Consider the following 15,996-nt stretch of genomic DNA (forward strand, 5'->3'; position numbering starts at 1 on the left):
CGCGGGACGTATTAGCATTTAGGCCCCTCGGTTTAATGAAATCAACCCGCCATCCACACAGGATTAGTTCTGAGTCTACAGAATGTTGCACCGTAGCCCCTGCAGTTTTCAGCATTTGAGGCCCCGTCCAGAGAGTTATAAAATCAAGAAAATGAATTAGAAAATGAGTTTTTAATATAAAAACAATTCATAGGATTTGTATAATTCATAGAAAATGCATATAAACTCCAAATTGACCCATTCCAGTTCCTAAATTTTTGTAATAATATTGTCTACCCATTAGTGCCTCTGTTCTGACATGACAAACACATTAACATTATTCTTTCACTTAATCTTGTATTAAATGCATAAAACCTTAGAAAATCCATAACTTAAAATATATAACCCCAAATTTAATGATTCCAGTTCCTGTGATCATATTTTAATGTCTAGTTTATTACTGTATATTTTATTTGCATGTTTGATGTGATGTTAATTTATGCTATGCTATGTGTGTATTGTATTGATGCGAATAGACGAGCAAGCCACTGTGGAATCTGAGGTTCAGCAAGTAGAGATAGCTGAGCAGGAGCTCATCGAAGGCAAGTTGTGCCCTTGATCACTTCTTTTACCCATTCATGTTCTTATTAATCATAATGATCTGCATAGGTTAATTTTGATGGGACCTAATAGGTTACCCTAGATTTGACTATCTTTATACCTTGTTTCACCACTGGTTTTACTACTAAATATTTGGGTAGTACATGCTATCGCTTTATGTGGATTTGGGTATAAAGATATTTATGACTCATGACTACACTTTCTATTATCTGTTCATTATTTTATGTTCATGATAAGATCATTATGTTAATGGGAACATGGAGAACCACCCGGGAAAACAGTGCTACCACAAGGGTTTAATGGGACGCCCTTGGCTGATTAACTAGGAAAGCTAGTGGAGGGCTACCTTACCCGAAAGGGGCAAGGGCAGTAGGGGAGTGGTCAGTGTAGGGAGGTCCCTGGTTGATTTTGCTGCGATGGCAGTCAGTCAGGAACCCTGCATTGGAACTTCCTATAAACTGTAGCGGGTAGTCTGAAGCTAGTGGAACTTTGTAAAGGCCTCGTAGTGGTACCCTGCCTCGCTTCCTAGGTAGAGGTGTATGGAGTCTGATCAACTCCGTGGCAAATGGGTAACACGACTTGTGGGTAAAGATGCGCAACCTCTGCAGAGTGTAAAACTGGTATACTAGCCGTGCTCACGGTCATGAGCGGCTCGGACACTCACATGATTAATTTATGGAACTTAAACTTAATCTGTCATTTCATTGCATTTGGGATTATTTTATTATTACTTTTACTTATTATTATAATGGTTTGGTATTTACTTACACTTAGTAATTGCTAATAAAATTTTGACCAACTTCTAAAAGCAATGCTCAGCTTCAGCCTCTATTTCATTGATCAGCCTTACACTTCATGGACTCCCACCTTTGGTGAGTTCATGCCACATTATTCCCCACAACTTGTTGAGCGATGAACGTATGTGAGCTCACCCTTGCTGTCTCACACCCCCCCACAGGAGAAGAACAGGTGGTTCAGGAGGAGCCACAAGGCGAGGAGTATGATCTGATCTAGGTGGTGTTTCTCAGTTGACATCTGCGCCGACGATCCTTAGTTCGTTTTATACTCATTATTTTGTAATAAGTCTTCCGCTATGTAATAAATACTCTGATGTTTTATGACATTTATCTCTATACACTCTGTTATTGTATATGTTGTCTTCTTGGCGCATGTATGAGATGCACCCGGCTTTGTTCCTTAAAACCGGGTGTGACAGAAGTGGTATCAGAGGAAATGTTGACTGTAGGACGAAACCTAGATAGAAATGGACAAACCCTTACCTACTTACCTTACTCTAATTCTTTCTATACTTATCTTGATCGTGTCTCACCTTCTACTGTTCTACTCTGATTACTCTTATCTTTTCTACTCTAAGACATGATGGATTTCACATCTTGGAATCCTACACTTATGACATTTTTAAGAGATAGGAGGCCTAAGACAAAATATTAACTATTTTCTATATTTAAAAATGTTGGTTGATTGTTCTGATGATCAATGCCTGATTTGCCTCTTTGATTGAGTGAAATAGTATAGACGGGCATCTTAGCATGTACCACCATAAGGTAATGAATTAGCTTTAGTAGGCAACACACTTAGCTAATGAATCCCCCAAAGTAACATAATTCGTAATCACCTGCATTGTCTACAATCCTTTCTTTCTCACCCGGTGTTTCTAACCTAGATAGGCGACCCCTATAGTGTTAGAAGAGAGCACTATAGACATGATCCTTGGTATGTCATGGTTGAGAAAGGCAAAGGCAGTATATACACTGTGCTAAGGGAACCGTAGAACTCACCCGTTCCAAAGGACAAAGATTTGAAGTTGAAGTTGCAGAAACTACCACCATCAGACTAGAGGCATTCTTAGTAGATGAGAAGTTTGTTGGTGTCAACATCCGTGCGGTTAGAGATTTTTCGGATGTCTTTCCAGAGGAGTTACCAGGGATGCCACCTGATAGAGAAGTTGAGTTTGTTATTGATCTCTTACCTGGGACTGCCCCTACTTTCAAACGGCCATACATGATGTCTGAAGAAGAGTTAAAGGGACTGAAGAAGCAGTTAACAGAATTACAAGAGGTTGGGTACATTCGTTTGGATTCTTCATCTTGTGGAACGCCAGTTCTATTTGTACAGAAGAAAGAGGATCGCAAGGGATGTGCGTGGATTATAGGTCCCTTAATGATGTCACTGTGAAGAACAAGTATCCTTTACCCCGCATTGAGGACTTATTTGATCAGATGAGAAGTGCAAGGGTATTCTCGAAGATTGAACTCCACCCGGTTACCATCAAATGAAGATTAGGCCATCGGATATTCCCAAGACAATTTTATCGACCCGATATGGTTTATATGAGTTCACTGTTATGTTATTTGGACTAACTAATGCACCAGCCTATTTTATGGATCTGAAGAATAAGGTGTTCATGATCTAGACAGATTCGTCGTGGTTTTCATCGACGATATTTTTAGTTATTCCAAGAGTGATATTGATCATGAGGAACATCTGAGATTGGTGCTATAGAAGCTATGAGATAATCAACTCTATGCCAAGTATAGAAAATGCGAGTTTTGGATTGGCGAGGTGCCCTTTCTTGGACATGTCATTCCTAATGAAGGAATATTAGTGGATCCTGCTAAAGTTAAGGAGATAGTGGCGTGGAGCATACCCACTATAGTTACTGAGGTCCAGAGTTCTTGGGACTTGCAGGATAATATCGGAGGTTTATTGAAGGATTTTCTAAGATTGCTAAGCCATGACCTCGCTTCTGGAGAAGGGAAGAGAGTTTAACTGGGACGAGAAGTACCAAGATAGTTTTAACCAACTGAAGTTGAGATTGATGTCGCCACCAGTATTGGTTATGCCAGACCTACAGAAAGGATTTGATATCTATTGTGATGCATGTGGCCAAGGACTTGGATGTGTACTTATGCAAGAAGGACATGTGATTGCCTATGCATCTCGTCAGTTGCGGAAACATGAATTGAACTACCCCATGCATGACTTAGAATTGGCAGCCGTTGTGCATGCGCTTAAGATTTGGAGACATTATATTATGGGAACCAAGTGTCAAGTATACACAGACCATAAGAGTTTGAAGTATATATTCACTCAGAAGAATCTCAACCTTAGGCAACGCTGTTGGTTGGAGCTTATTAAGGACTATGATTTGGAGACTCACTATCACCCGGGCAAGGCAAATTTGGTGGCAGATGCCTTGAGTCGAAAGGAGCATGTTCATTCAGCTGTTGTTGCCCAACTACCGGATGAGATTGTTGAGGATTTCAGGAGACTTAACCTGGGGATAGTTGCCCACATTGAATGGTTATTATTGATGTGGAACCTACCTTGGAGCAAGAGATTCGTAAAGGTCAGGTTGGTGATGCTAAGATTCAAGAGATTAAGGATCTGATCACGGATGGTCGAGTTCCGGAATTCACGGAGGATGAGCAAGGTACTATATGGTTCAAAGATCGGATATGTGTTCCAGAGATCGATAGCCTCCGTGAGGCTATATTGAAAGAAGCTCATGATTCTGATTACTCCATCCACCCTGGTAGCACTAAGATGTATCAAGATTTGAAGCAAAAGTATTGGTGGTATGGACTGAAAAGAGATGTTGCTGCACATGTGGCTAAGTGTGATGTGTGTCAAAGAGTCAAGGCCGAACATCAAAGACCCGCTGGACTATTACACCCGCTTAAGATTCCTGAGTGGAAATGGGAAGAAATTGGCATGGATTTTATTGTTGGACTACCCCGCACTCCAGCAGGATAGACTCTATTTGGGTAATTGTGGACAGATTGACAAAAGTGGCTCATTTTATACCGGTGAGGACTAATTACACGGGAGCCAAGCTAGCAGAATTGTATATGACTCGGATAGTTTGTCTACATGGTGTACCGAAGAAGATCGTTTTGGATAGAGGACCATGTGTACCTCAAGGTGTCACCACTTCGTGGAATGTGGAGGTTCAAAGTTAAGGGGCAAATTGTCCCCTTGCTTTATTGGACCATTTAGAGTTTTTAGGCGAGTTGGAGAGATGGCCTATCAACTTGAGCTATCTGATAATCTATCTGATGTGCATAATGTATTCCATGTGTCTCAACTTAAGCAGTGTCTCCGTGTCCCTAAGGAACAGTTACCAATGGAAGAGCTCAGTGTTCAGGGTGATTTGGCTTATATGGAATATCCTATTAAGATTATTGATACTTTGACTCGAGTTACAAGAAATAAGGTGATAAAGATGTGCAAAGTGCAATGGAGTCACCATGGAGAAGATGAAGCAACTTGGGAGAGAGAAGAGCTTCGCATAGATTTTCCCCATCTTTTCCCTAGTTCTTCCTAAATCTCGAGGACGAGATTCTTGTTAAGGGGGGTAGGATTTGTAATGCCCACTTTGTAAGAAGATCTAGAAGGAGAATTTTTTTTCCTTATTTATATATGTGTATATATCTCCATTTATCATCACATGCGACTGATCATGTTTAAAAAAATGAGTAAAACTTCAATAAGACACAAATAAACCATTGCATCATATTGTATTTTTGTTTGTGCATTAAAAGCAATAGTAATATGAATAAAATAAAATAATAAGGAGATGAGAATTGAAATTCAACCAAAGAATTACAATTTAAGCATTAGAATAATAAACTAGAAATAAGAAAGTATTACTAAAATAAAAATAAATTCATACTTAACTGGTGCATTTAGATGTACATTTAAATGAGGGAAAAATTTACCACAGATTTGAGATTCAATTAGGATTCAAAAATAAGGAAAAAGGGGAATAACAGAAAAAGAAAAGAAGAAGACGCTACTGGGCCGGCCGCATCACTCCTGGCCAATACCTCGTCACCTTCCCTCGGCCCACTTGCTTGATCTCTCCCCTGCGTGCCAGCCCACCTGTCTCCTCTCACGCCTCACTGGGTACTCGGTCCCACTGGCCGGCCACTCAGCACGGGCGCTCAGCCATTGTCTACTCGCGCGCCGTGATGCTGTGCTGGCGGGCCCACTTGTCTGATGTCTTCCTCCCGAGATCGTCGCTGGGGTGCGGCGCCGCAGCTGGACGCAGGCGATACGAACTCACCGCGCCATCAAATGGGCCCAGCGCCAGTCGCCCATTCCCGTACGGGGCGCGTCGCCGTTTTCTGTCGCTGGCTCGTGGGTCCGACTTGCCAGAGCCATCTTCCCCGTAGAGTTCGCTCGCGCAGAGTGTACAGGATGGCTCTGCTTGGCCTGCGCGCATGGCAGGACCCTCTCTGCCAGGCCATGCGGACCATCCATGGTTGGGCGCTGCCGGGCAAACCCTGTGCTAGTTCCATTTCTCCCCCATGGATCCGAAACTAGAGCTGTAACAACCGCGCGTGAGCACTGCCGCTCCCTTCGTGAATCTGTTGCAACAGCTTGGCCGAGTATGGCGGATCTTGCCCACCAGTGCCGGTCCGCTTTGATCGCGCGGGGGTAGGAGAATAAAACCGGGCTGCGACCGTTCTTCGCCTTGACTCGCCCCGGCATTCACTCGTCCACCTAAGCCACGCCCGCGTTGCCTACGAAAGTCGCTAGCGCCGCCGTGCTTGCCCAGGACCACCGCGCCACCCGGGGTCAAATTGGAGTGCTGGGAGGATTCGCTCGGCGCCACTGAATTCGATCATCGTGTCGCCTATCGGGGGGAACCACCAGTCCTCGGGCAATTCTTCACCGAAGTCTGGACATCGCTACCGTCCGCTACTCTTCGTGGACTGCACCCTCTACGCCTCCATCATTGGTATGAAGTCCTCCTTCGGGTTCGCCTTGACCTCCTTTACGCGTAGCATCGTCGGGATCGGAGTTCTAGCGACTGGATGCGGGTGGGACTGTCGGCCGGCAATGGCGCCACCGTTTGGAGCCTCTGCGCCGCCGCCGGGCCTGTGTGGGAGGAAGAAAGGATAGGGCTGGGTCTGTGTGCGCCGTTGATTTTGGAGTGAGTGGTAGAGATTAGAAATTAGCATACCCTTTCGGCGCTTTATCACGGACCGTCGAAGTTGAATCTGATGGTCGCGAGGTTGTAGATGTGGCTGAACTCTGACCCTGGATCTTTGATCCGGTGGCGGCTACTGCTCAGGGCTTCGGCTGCTGCTTTGGGTCTAATCTGGACCGCTGGTGCGCGATCCAACGGCCGAGATCGGCGCATACCCCTTCGCGGGACGTATTAGCATTTAGGCCCCTCGGTTTAATGAAATCAACCCGCCATCCACACAGGATTAGTTCTGAGTCTACAGAATGTTGCACCGTAGCCCCTGCAGTTTTCAGCATTTGAGGCCCCGTCCAGAGAGTTATAAAATCAAGAAAATGAATTAGAAAATGAGTTTTTAATATAAAAACAATTCATAGGATTTGTATAATTCATAGAAAATGCATATAAACTCCAAATTGACCCATTCCAGTTCCTAAATTTTTGTAATAATATTGTCTACCCATTAGTGCCTCTGTTCTGACATGACAAACACATTAACATTATTCTTTCACTTAATCTTGTATTAAATGCATAAAACCTTAGAAAATCCATAACTTAAAATATATAACCCCAAATTTAATGATTCCAGTTCCTGTGATCATATTTTAATGTCTAGTTTATTACTGTATATTTTATTTGCATGTTTGATGTGATGTTAATTTATGCTATGCTATGTGTGTATTGTATTGATGCGAATAGACGAGCAAGCCACTGTGGAATCTGAGGTTCAGCAAGTAGAGATAGCTGAGCAGGAGCTCATCGAAGGCAAGTTGTGCCCTTGATCACTTCTTTTACCCATTCATGTTCTTATTAATCATAATGATCTGCATAGGTTAATTTTGATGGGACCTAATAGGTTACCCTAGATTTGACTATCTTTATACCTTGTTTCACCACTGGTTTTACTACTAAATATTTGGGTAGTACATGCTATCGCTTTATGTGGATTTGGGTATAAAGATATTTATGACTCATGACTACACTTTCTATTATCTGTTCATTATTTTATGTTCATGATAAGATCATTATGTTAATGGGAACATGGAGAACCACCCGGGAAAACAGTGCTACCACAAGGGTTTAATGGGACGCCCTTGGCTGATTAACTAGGAAAGCTAGTGGAGGGCTACCTTACCCGAAAGGGGCAAGGGCAGTAGGGGAGTGGTCAGTGTAGGGAGGTCCCTGGTTGATTTTGCTGCGATGGCAGTCAGTCAGGAACCCTGCATTGGAACTTCCTATAAACTGTAGCGGGTAGTCTGAAGCTAGTGGAACTTTGTAAAGGCCTCGTAGTGGTACCCTGCCTCGCTTCCTAGGTAGAGGTGTATGGAGTCTGATCAACTCCGTGGCAAATGGGTAACACGACTTGTGGGTAAAGATGCGCAACCTCTGCAGAGTGTAAAACTGGTATACTAGCCGTGCTCACGGTCATGAGCGGCTCGGACACTCACATGATTAATTTATGGAACTTAAACTTAATCTGTCATTTCATTGCATTTGGGATTATTTTATTATTACTTTTACTTATTATTATAATGGTTTGGTATTTACTTACACTTAGTAATTGCTAATAAAATTTTGACCAACTTCTAAAAGCAATGCTCAGCTTCAGCCTCTATTTCATTGATCAGCCTTACACTTCATGGACTCCCACCTTTGGTGAGTTCATGCCACATTATTCCCCACAACTTGTTGAGCGATGAACGTATGTGAGCTCACCCTTGCTGTCTCACACCCCCCCACAGGAGAAGAACAGGTGGTTCAGGAGGAGCCACAAGGCGAGGAGTATGATCTGATCTAGGTGGTGTTTCTCAGTTGACATCTGCGCCGACGATCCTTAGTTCGTTTTATACTCATTATTTTGTAATAAGTCTTCCGCTATGTAATAAATACTCTGATGTTTTATGACATTTATCTCTATACACTCTGTTATTGTATATGTTGTCTTCTTGGCGCATGTATGAGATGCACCCGGCTTTGTTCCTTAAAACCGGGTGTGACAAAATACCCGCTCGTTGTCGACCCCGTCATCGGCGACGTCAGGCTCATCAAGGTCCTCATGGACGGAGGCAGCAGCCTCAACATCGTCTACGCCGAGACCCTCGGGCTCCTGCGTGTTGATCTATCCTCGGTCCGGGCAGGCGCTGCGCCTTTCCACGGGATCATCCCCGGGAAGCACGTCCAGCCCCTCGGATGACTCGACCTTCCTGTCTGCTTCGGAACACCCTCCAACTTCCAAAGGGAGACCCTCACGTTCGAGGTGGTCGGGTTCTGAGGAACCTACCACGCAGTATTGGGGAGGCCATGCTACGCGAAGTTCATGGTCGTCCCCAATTACACCTACCTCAAGCTCAAGATGTCGGGCCCCAATGGGGTCATCACCGTCGGCCCCACGTACAAACACGCGTTCGAATGCGACGTGGAGTGCGTGGAGTACGCCGAGGCCCTCACCGAATCCGAGGCCCTCATCGCCGACCTGGAGAGCCTCTCTAAGGAGGTGCCAGACGTGAAGCGTCATGCCGGCAACTTCGAGCTAGCAGAGACGGTTAAGTCCGTCCCCCTCGACCCCAGCAGTGACGCCTCCAAGCAGATCCGGATCGGCTCCGAGCTCGATCCCAAATAGGAAGCAGTGCTCGTCGACTTTCTCCGCGCGAACGCCGACATTTTCGCGTGGAGTCCCTCGGACATGCCCGACATACCGAGGGATGTCGCCCAGCACTCGCTGGATATCCGAGCTGGAGCCCGACCCGTGAAGCAGCCTCTGCGCCGATTCGACGAGGAAAAGCGCAGAGCCATAGGCGAGGAGATCCACAAGCTAATGGCGACAGGGTTCATCAAAGAGGTATTCCATCCCGAATGGCTTGCCAACCCTGTGCTTGTGAGAAAGAAAGGAGGGAAATGGCGGATGTGTGTAGACTACACTGGTCTAAACAAAGCATGTCCGAAGGTTCCCTACCCTCTGCCTCGCATCGATCAAATCGTGGATTCCACTGCCGGGTGCGAAACCCTGTCTTTCCTCGATGCCTACTCAGGGTATCACCAAATCAGGATGAAAGAGTCCGACCAGCTCGCGACTTCTTTCATCACACCCTTCGGCATGTACTGCTATGTCACCATGCAGTTCGGCTTGAGGAATGCGGGCGTGACGTACCAGCGGTGCATAAACCATGTGTTCGGCGAACACATTGGCCGGACGGTCGAGGCCTACGTCGATGACATCGTAGTCAAGACGAGGAAAGCCTCCGACCTCCTTTCCGACCTTGAAGTGACATTCCGATGCCTTAAGGCGAAAGGCGTGAAGCTTAATCCCGAGAAGTGTGTCTTTGGGGTACCCCGAGGCATGCTCTTGGGGTTCATCGTCTCCGAGCGGGGCATCGAAGCCAACCCGGAGAAGATCGCGGCCATCACTAGCATGGGGCCCATCAAGGACTTGAAAGGCGTACAGAGAGTCATGGGATGCCTTGCGGCTCTGAGCCGCTTCATCTCACGCCTCGGCGAAAGAGGCCTGCCTTTGTACCGCCTCTTAAGGAAGGCCGAGTGCTTCACTTGGACCCCCGAGGCCGAGGAAGCCCTCGGGAACCTGAAGGCGCTCCTCACGAACGCGCCCATCTTGGTGCCCCCCGCTGCCGGAGAAGCCCTCTTGATCTACGTCGCCGCGACCACTCAGGTGGTTAGCGCCGCGATTGTGGTTGAGAGACGAGAAGAGGGGCATGCGTTGCTTGTTCAGAGGCCAGTCTACTTCATCAGTGAGGTACTGTCCGAAACCAAGATCCGCTACCCACAAATTCAGAAGCTGCTGTACGTGGTGATCCTGACGCGGCGGAAGTTACGACACTACTTCGAGTCTCATCCGGTAACTGTGGTGTCATCCTTCCCCCTAGGGGAGATCATCCAGTGCCGAGAGGCCTCGGGTAGAATCACAAAGTGGGCGGTGGAAATCATGGGTGAAGCGATCTCGTTCGCCCCTCGGAAGGCCATCAAGTCCCAGGTCTTGGCGAACTTCGTGGCTGAATGGGTCGACACCTAGCTCCCAACGGTTCCAATCCAGCCGGAATTCTGGACCATGTTCTTCGACGGGTCGCTGATGAAGACAGGGGCCGGCGGCCGGCGCAGGCCTACTCTTCATCTCGCCCCTCGGAAAGCATCTACGCTACGTGCTACGCCTCCACTTCCCCGCGTCCAACAATGTGGCTGAGTACGAGGCTCTGGTCAACGGGTTGCGCATCGCCATCGAGCTAGGGGTCCGACGCCTCGACGCTCGCGGTGACTCGCAGCTCGTCATCGACCAAGTCATGAAGAACTCCCACTGCCGCGACCCGAAGATGAAAGCCTACTGCGATGAGGTTCGGCGCCTGGAAGACAAGTTCTATGGGCTCGAGCTCAACCACATCGCCCGACACTACAACGAGACTGCAGACGAGCTGGCTAAAATAGCCTCGGGGCGAACAACGGTTCCCCCAGACGTCTTCTCTCGAGACCTGCATCAACCCTCCGTCAAGATCGACGACACGCCCGAGCCCGAGGCACCCTCAGCCTAGCTCGAGGAACCCTCGGCTCAGTCCGAGGCACCCTCGGCTCGGCCCGAGGCACCCTCAGCTCGGCCCGAGGCACCCTCGGATCAGCCCGAGGTACCCTCGGCCCCCGAGGGTGAGGCACTGCGCGTCGAGGAGGAGCGAAGCGGGGTCACGCCTAATCGAAACTGGCAGACCCCGTACCTGCAATATCTCCACCGAGGAGAGCTACCCCTCGACCGAGCCGAAGCTTGGCGGTTGGCGCGGCGCGCCAAGTCGTTTGTCCTGGTGGGGGACGGGAAGGAGCTCTACCACCGCAGCCCCTCAGGCATCCTCCAGCGATGCATTTCCATCGCCGAAGGCCAGGAGCTCCTACAAGAGATACACTCGGGGGCTTGCGGCCATCACGCAGCACCTCGAGCCCTCGTCGGAAACGCCTTCCGACAAGGTTTCTACTGGCCGGCGGCGATGGCCGACGCCACTAGAATTGTCCGCACCTGCGAAGGGTGTCAGTTCTACGCGAGGCAGACCCACCTGCCCGCTCAGGCTCTGCAGACGATACCCATCACCTGGCCTTTCGCTGTGTGGGGTCTAGACCTCGTCGGCCCCTTGCAGAAGGCACCCGGGGGCTACACGCACCTGTTGGTCGCCATCGACAAATTCTCCAAGTGGATCGAGGTCCGGCCCCTAAACAGCATCAGGTCCGAACAGGCGGTGGCGTTCTTCACCAACATCATCCATCGCTTTGGAGTCCCGAACTCCATCATCACCGACAACGGCACCCAGTTCACCGGCAGAAAGTTCCTGGACTTCTGCGAGGATCACCACATCCGGGTGGACTGGGCAGCCGTGGCTCACCCCATGACGAATGGGCAAGTAGAGCGTGCCAACGGCATGATTCTACAAGGGCTCAAGCCTCGGATCTACAACGACCTCAACAAGTTCGGCAAGCGATGGATGAAGGAACTCCCCTCGGTGGTCTGGAGCCTGAGGACAACGCCGAGCCGAGCCACGGGCTTCACGCCGTTCTTTCTAGTCTATGGGGCCAAGGCCATCTTGCCCACAGACTTAGAATACGGTTCCCTGAGGACGAGGGCCTACGCCGACCAAAGCAACCAAGCTAGTCGAGAAGACTCGCTGGACCAGCTGGAAGAGGCTCGGGACATGGCCTTACTACACTCGGCGCGGTACTAGCAGTCCCTGCGACGCTACCACGCCCGAGGGGTCCGGTCCTGAGACCTCCAGGTGGGCGACCTGGTGCTTCGGCTGCGACAGGACGCCCGAGGGTGGCACAAGCTCACGCCTCCCTGGGAAGGGCCGTTCGTCATCGCCAAAGTTCTGAAGCCCGGAACGTACAAGCTGGCCAACAGTTAAGGCGAGGTCTACAGCAACGCCTGGAACATCCAACAGCTACGTCGCTTCTACCCTTAAGATGCTTTCAAGTTGTTCATATACCTCGCTCCCACGCAAAGTTTAGTCATCAAGGAAGGGTCAGCCTTGCCTCGGCAAAGCCCGACCCTCCCTCGGGGGCTAAAAGGGGGGAACCCCCTCTGCGTCGAAATTTTTCCTCGAAAAAAGATCCTTTCTGCCAGAATGTCTTTTGTGCTTTTCGACTACTTTGAAAGTGGATCCTGAACACGACGGAGTACACGTAAGCAGCCAAGGCTGACCGAGCCGAGGGACTCCTACGCCTCCAGGATACGGATACCTCACTCATCACCTTCTGCGATAAGTAACTCACGTTCGGATAAGTGATTCCGCGAACCGAACAAGTCTTCACGTTCGAAAGCTCCTCTGCCGAAGCGATTCTTCGAGCCTTCTCGACTGCGTTGGTGACAGAACCCTATGGACGGGCAAGAGTGCGCATAAGCGGCAAGGCCGACCGAGCCGAGGGATTCCTACGCCTCCGGGATACGGATACCTCACTCATCACCTTCCGTGAAAAGCAACTCTCGCTCGCACAGACAATTCTGTTACCAACGAAAAGTCTAGATACTCGAAATGAGAGGAAAAGAAGCGCAGCTTTACAACACGGCGAGGGTGTGTTTGGGCCTCAGCGGCTGCAGAAAACACACGCTACAAGATAATCCGATCCTGCAGGCTCGGATCTTGACGGCTGAAGGGAGCAGCAGCACCCTCGGCGTCGACTACACCTTCGGCGAGGTCCGACCTAGCCTCGGACGGCGACGCGGTCCGAGGATCTCCACTCTGAAGGACGACGTCATCATCTCGCCCGGGCCATCGCCGCTAGGGTCTCCTACAAGAATCCGGCTCGAGCAAGCGACTCGGCTGGTCACCCCGAGGCCTCGGCCAGCTGTCCCCCGAAGACATCAGCACGGCCCGAGGCCTCGGCAGATCAACTCCGGCGTTGGTCCCGCTAACAGACGACCCGGCCAGGCTCCGGCCAACCAAGTCTTCTTTTCGAGCCGACTCTGCCTCTGTCCGTGCTGACACTGCTACCCCTGGCTTCGGCTCATCGAAGAGCGGCCGAGGGGTTCCTTTAACTAAGCAAGAGAAGCCTCGGACAGTAAGGCCGACCGAGCCGAGGGACTCCTACGCCTCCGGGATACGGATACCTCACTCGTCACCTTTGCACGGGGCGACTCACGCTTGGTGAAGCGGTTCAGACAACCAACAGGCGAGTCTTAGTGCTCGAGAATGAGGAAAAACACGGCTCCGTGCCAAAAATACATACATGTTCAGGCCCCGACAGCCACAATGAACAAAAACACTGGCATTCAAGGTGCCATTACAAACGGAACTACGTTTCCACCTCCGCAGGTACGAACAACCCCACTCGATTGGGGGGGGGGCTGCAGAGCAACGGAAGACCGACGAACGGCTCGCCGTCGCCTGCTCCAGCAGCAGCGACGACGACGACTTCTGCCCCGGGGGGCCGAACAGCAGCAGCGATGACCTCAGGGCGGATGCTGCTGCCATGAGGCCCTCGCCCGTGCCCAAACTCATGAGGCAAGGACGGGCAGAAGGCTGTAGAGTTGGAGGTCGGTCCGTGGGCGGCCCCGGCTATCTCGTCGGCGGAAGAACCTCTTCAAGCTACCGTGGCGGAAGGTGGCGCCGAGAGCGGCTTCGAAGTCACTCGGGTCCGAGAGCCAAGCACGCGGCAGCTGCCAGCGCCACGAACGGCGAACGCCCTTCCCCCCAATCACTGAGGGAAGGAGCGGGCCACCGCCCATGCAGGGGCCAACCCCAACTCGGCACACTCCCCTCCTCAGCACTGATGATGAAAATCCTTGAGGCTAAGGGAGGGGCAGAGGCCGCAGCCCGACTTGCTTTCCCCCGCCATCAAACTGGAGGTCACCGTCTTGGGTGACCGCCGACGGAGGGGTGCAGCCGGGCTGCATGATGAAAATCCTTGAAGCCGAACGATGGCTGAAAGGTACCAACTCCCACGGAGTTGCGTTCCTCCAACGATAAGGCGGAAGGACTGCGGGTGTCCCCCATCTAGGGGCTCGGAAGGTGGAAAGACACGATGCATAAGGGAGTGCGAAGACATGGTCGCCTTTCAAGGGGGTCACCCTCCTTTTAAAGGCGACTCTCCCTACTTGCGTCCCCAGCCGTCGTGGGCCGAGTCTTCTCCAACACGCTCCAAGGTCCTCCCCCTACGGCGCGGGGGCTGGGTCCCACACGTCATGCAAACTGGCCCAGAGCAGAAGAAGCCAAATCGCCGCGCGCGGTGCATGCAACCGCCCAGCGTTTACGAGCATTCCTCCACTTTCGCCCAGACCAGCGGGCGAAAGGGCGGGCAGCCATGCAGGCAGCATGCAACCGCGCCAAGTGGGCGCGCCCCTCCAACTTCCAACGCACCCAGCATGGGGGCCCACGCCCACGCGTCACGCAACCGGCGCGCCGGTTGCAACGTGCGAGCAACTGCACCGCTGCTCGCGCCATTGCCACGCCTCCTCGACTGCGGAACCAGTACCGCGACTCGAGGCAACCCTGCGTACGACCCAGTAGTGCCAGCCAGGCGCGACGGTCAATACGGCCAAAAATGGGCCGGCAGTGATGGCGGTGGCAGGCGGGCGGGAGCAGCGGTCACGTCGTCAGCCAAGCTTGCGTCCCATCCCGGGGCAGTGAGAAAACCCTCTCTCACGGCGTGAAGACGGCGCGCCCGTGTTCCGTTCCTCGAACGGCTCGCGCACGCGCAACGGCCGCCCCGCGAACCGCTCGCCCCGTCGCATTAACTCCACGGCGGGACAAGCGGCGCCTCTAGCAGGGGAAGCGAGCGACGCTTCGCCTTCGCCATAATGACCGCGTCAAAAAAAGGTACGCCACGTCATTCGATTTCGTATCCTTTTCCTTTTCCCTCTTTCTCTCTCTTACAACAGGGACCGGGAAAGGGGGATACCCTGAAAAGGATCCTTCTCCGTGAAGGAAACAGGCTCCGAGCCTCCCTACTGATCAGGGGTTCGAAGGCTGGCCCCTCGAAGGGTTTCGACAGCCGCCTCAGAGCGTGTGGGCTCCACACCCACTACTGGTCAGAGGTTCGAAGGCCGGCCCCTCGGAAGGGTTCAACGGCTGCCTCAGGCCACTCGGGCTCCACGCCCACTACTGATCAGGGGTTCGTAGGTTGGCCCTCGAAGGGTTCACAGCCGCCTCAGACACAGAGCGAGGGATGACCCTGGGTACGTTCGATACATAACCGAGGCTCGGGCTACGCTCCCGAGGTACCCTAGGACATTTCCGAGACCAGCGGGAACGATCTTGTAACGGAATCCCATCAGAGGGAGGCATCGAGCCCTCGGACCCCGTCGACAGGGGACCGGGTCCGGCAGATCACCCGCAGGTACTTTTGGGCGCGCCTCTGGGCCTCTAGCCGACCCCTAGCAAATGGGGCACGGTCGTCCACTCGGATTACCCGCCAGCAGCTCACCG

The sequence above is a fragment of the Zea mays genome, chromosome 8 (assembly GCF_902167145.1).
Source record: "Zea mays cultivar B73 chromosome 8, Zm-B73-REFERENCE-NAM-5.0, whole genome shotgun sequence".
In the NCBI taxonomy this organism is placed as follows: Eukaryota; Viridiplantae; Streptophyta; class Magnoliopsida; order Poales; family Poaceae; genus Zea; species Zea mays.